The following is a 4,227-nucleotide window of genomic DNA, read 5'->3' as shown; positions in this document are numbered from 1 at the left end:
CATCTTTTTATGGCTGAATAGTATTCCATGGTATACATATACTACAGTCTATTAATCCATTCACGGGTTGATGAGCAGATGAAAGAATAGAATTATTTTTTCTTTATTCTGCATACTTTAATTCCAAAATAAAATAAAAAAAAAACAATACACAACATCCAATCCACTTGGTCAAACTCAGGAGATAGGGCTTGAGACCCTAGTCTCCTGCATTAGACCCAAGGATAGGCAAGAAAAGAAAAAACTAGACATCAGCAGAGGAAGTCAAGTAGGACATGACTCAAGGCTGTGGGAACCATGGGTACACTATACAGAGGGCAAAATGTTTATAAGTATAAACTCCTAATCTACTTCTTCCATGCAAGATGCATCCTCATCACCTTCAAGGGGTGGGATTTCATCAGGAACAGCAGTACTGGGTTCCTCTGCTGTCACTTCATCTTCATCAATGCCTAGGCCTAGCTTGATCATGCAATAGATGTTGTTGGAGTTGGTCTGGGGATCCTCAAGGGAGAAGCCAGAGGGCAGTGCAGTTTCGAGAGCAGTGCAGTTTTGAGAACAGTGCAGTTTCAAATAGCAGCACCACCAGGTCCTTTACAGCCTTGTCACTTTTTTCTGCCTCAGCCTTCTGCCACAGTGTCTACACAATGGGGTGGACAGGGTTTATCGCCAGGTGTTTTTTGGCCATCATATAGCCCATTGTAGAGTTGTCCCAAAGCACCTGGGCTTCCATCATCCACTCCATGTTGGCTGTCCAGCCATAGGTACTGATCACAATGCAGCAGGATGAAGACACAAGCCTACTGGAGATTGTCACCTTCTCGACTTTCTTATCCAAGATTTCTTTCATGAGCTTGCAGAGGTTCCCAAGCTTTGCCTTGCTCTCTTTCATTTTCTTCTTCTCTTCCTCATCCTCAGGCAGCTCCAGGCCCTCCTTGGCAACTGAGACTGGGCTCTTCCCATCAAACTCCTTGAGCTGCTGCACATAGTACTCATCAATGGGCTCAGTCATATATTCCACCTCAAAGCCCCACTTCCACACTTGCTCCACAAACGCAGAGTTGGCCACCTGCTCTTTGCTCTCACCAGTGATGTAATAGATAGACTTCTGCGTTTTCTTCATGCAAGAGACAGGCTCTGACAGAGAAGTCATCTCATCTTCAGATTGGGAGATATGATAGCACAGCAGCTCAGACAGATGGTGCCGGTTAGTGGAGTCCTCATGTATTCCAAGCTTCAAATTTTTAGAGAATGCCTCATAGAATTTCTTACAGTTCTCCTTATCTTCTGTCAACTCAGAAAAGAGCTCAAGGCACTCCTTAACAATGTTTCTTGCAAATCACTTTCAAGATTTTGCTCTGCTGAAGCATTTCTCAGGAAATGTTCGAGGGCAGATCCTTAGAGTCAACCACACCATGGGTAAAGTTGAGATACTCTGGTATCAACTCATCACAACTGTCCATGATGAACACATGACGGACATATAGTTTAATGTTATTCTTTTTCTTTTTGTTCTCAAAGAGGTCAAAGGGACCCTGATGGGGGATGAAAAGCAATGCCATGAATTCCAACTGACCTCCTACAGAAAAGTGCTTGACTGCCAAGTGGTCTTCCCAGTCATTGGTGAGGCTCTTGTAGAATTCTCCATACTCCTTCTGGGTGATGTCATCAGGGTTTCTGGTCCAAATGGGCTTGGTTTTGTTTAATTCTTCCCAATCAATGAATTTTTCCTTAATCTTCTTGGTTTTCTTTTTCTTATCCTTACTGCTGTCATCCTCCTCATCTGAGCCCACATCTTTGATCTTGGGTTTATCCTCATCATCTTTATTTTCCTCTTCTTTCTCACCTTCTTTTCTTCTGCCTCATTGTCACTGATTTCCTTCTGTCATTTCTTCTCCAAGTAAAGGGTGATGAGATATCCTATGAACTGTGAGTGCTTCTTGACTACTTCTTTAACCTGCCTCTCTTCTAAATACTTTGTCTGGTCTTCTTTAAGGTGGAGGATCACCTTGGTGCCCCTGCCAATGGGCTCACCATGATCAGCACACACAGTGAAGGAACCCCCAGCAGAAGATTTCTAGGTATACTGTTCATCTTCGTTGTGTTTTGTGATCACAACCACTTTCTCTGCCACCAGGTAGGCAGAATAAAAGCCAACATCAAACTGCCCAATCATGGAGATATCTGCACCAGCCTGAAGAGCCTCCATAAATGCTTTAGTACCAGATTTGGCAATAGTTCCCAAATTATTTATGAGATCAACCTTGGTCATATCAATGCCTGTGTCCACCAAGGTCAGAGTTCATTCCTGAGGGTTGGGGATGGTGTCAATTTTTAACTCTTTACCACTGTCCAACTTGGAAGAATCTGTCAGGCTGTCATAACGAATCTTGTCCAAGGCATCAGAAGCATTAAAGATCAACTCTTGAAGAAAGATTTCCTTGTTGGAACAGAAAGTATTGATGATGAGAGACATGAGCTGGGCAATTTCTGCCTCAAAGGCAAAGGTCTCCATCTCCTCCTCTCCATGGTGCACTTCTTCAGGCATCTTGAAGAAATAGGGCTTCAAGCACTAGTAATCAGGTGGATCAGGACTATTAGACTCACACACAACACCACAGTTATGCAGGGGTGACTCCAAAATAATAGAATTTTGCATCCACAAAATTTACATTGGACATTGTAAATTGAGCTGTTATAAATAATTTAGTGCAAATGACCTTATAATAAAATGATTTTTTCTTCTGGGGAACCCCAGAATTTTTTGTTGTTACTGTTTCAAACAAATCAAACTCTGGATATTGTTTACCATAAGAAATTCTGGTCATAAAGGACTTTAATTATCTCAACCTTTATTGCTTTCTTAGCCTATCTGAGGAAGAATGAGGGGATCTTTAGAATTACTTCTTCTCTAAAGTTGCATTGGAATAAACATATCATTGAAAATTAATGGCAGGGTGGCTCCTGTGGCTCAAAGGAGTAGGGCACCAGCCCCATATACCAGAGGTGGTAGGTTCAAACCTGGCCCTGGCCCAAAACTGCAAAAAAGAAAAAGAAAAAAGAAAAATTAATGGCAAAAAAAATGCATCCTGTAGTTTAGAATGACTCCCAAACTTAAAAAAAAAAAAAAAAAGACCTTAGAAATCCTTATTCTAACCAATTGCCATATTTGTATTGATAGAAGAATTAAAAGAAAGATATATAATAATGTCGTTGCTAGTCTTAAAATTCTCTTCACAAAATTAAAGAGCAAAAACTCTGACCTAAAAGATGAAATCCTTTGTATGCTGCCCTTGAGGGAAGAAGTACTCCTGTAGGAATAATGATAAAGGCTGGTTTACCTATGCCCTAATGGTTAAAATTCTGTTCTTTCATCTCATTAACCTGGGTTTAATTCCCAGTTAGGGAGTGAGTCTGTGTTGGTTCAATATTTGAACTTTTGACTTTTTGAAATACTCATTTGTTATCCATTCTTTTCCTTTCCTTGTACAAGTTTAATTTTCTGTTTTATTCTGCCTGTGAGAGGCACATAAGGCTTTGGGACTTTTGTGGACTTTTCTACACACACACTTTTTGTGTGTAGACAGTCAGATGAGAAGCTGAGATCCTAGGGCAGTGTTTTGCAACCTTTCTTATATTATGGCACGCTTGAATTTATAGTCAAACTTCCCTGGCACACTTAAATTATGTTGGTTTAAAAAAGAATTTAAAAATGAATATACTTACTGTGTTTTGAGTTTCTCTTGAAAGTAATTAATGATCTTTAAAAATTTCATGGCACATTGGCTGAAAATCACTACCCTAAAGAATGTGTTACAGCTCAACAAGGTTCACTGCCCTCTGCTCAAGAAGAAACCAATACACTGAAACAGCAGCAAAAGGGTTTAATATCACAAGTACCAGGCAAGAATATGGGAGGAATTTCTCAAATCTATCTCCTCTGATATTTGGGGAGAAAGAATTTTTGATGATAGTTTGGTGGGCAAAGAGCTAGAATTAGGTCTGCTAATTGGGTTAGAAATTAGTTTCTTTGCTGAGTCCATTCTTGGGTGGGGTCACAATACCAGCTGAGGCAGTTTCTTGGTATGAGCCCCTGGTCTGGATGAGACAGTCAATCCACTGGAATTCAGGGTCTGGAATATACCTCAAAAAACTACTGCAAGTTTCACAAGGGTGGTGTGATCTGTGGGGAAAGTTGAGAATCTTTATGGCCTTCAGCTGTGTGAC

The 4,227-nt window shown here is 40.6% G+C and overlaps 1 pseudogene across 1 annotated transcript; it reads right to left on the bottom strand.

Annotated features, from left to right (window-relative positions):
• Positions 1 to 339: 339 nt before the first annotated feature.
• Positions 340 to 2,587, bottom strand: LOC100945708 (annotated as a pseudogene). The gene is made up of 2 exons (XR_154354.2): positions 556 to 2,587; positions 340 to 524 (listed from the first exon to the last, which is right to left on the bottom strand). The product of XR_154354.2 is annotated as a heat shock protein HSP 90-beta-like (transcript).
• Between the last annotated feature and the right edge of the window lie 1,640 nt (positions 2,588 to 4,227).

Source organism: Otolemur garnettii, unplaced genomic scaffold (genome assembly GCF_000181295.1).
Source record: "Otolemur garnettii isolate 467f Iridium unplaced genomic scaffold, OtoGar3 scaffold00116, whole genome shotgun sequence".
Classification (NCBI taxonomy): domain Eukaryota; kingdom Metazoa; phylum Chordata; class Mammalia; order Primates; family Galagidae; genus Otolemur; species Otolemur garnettii.
The sequence above is the reverse complement of the archived record's forward strand: the minus strand, read 5'-3'. Positions and strand labels throughout refer to the sequence as shown.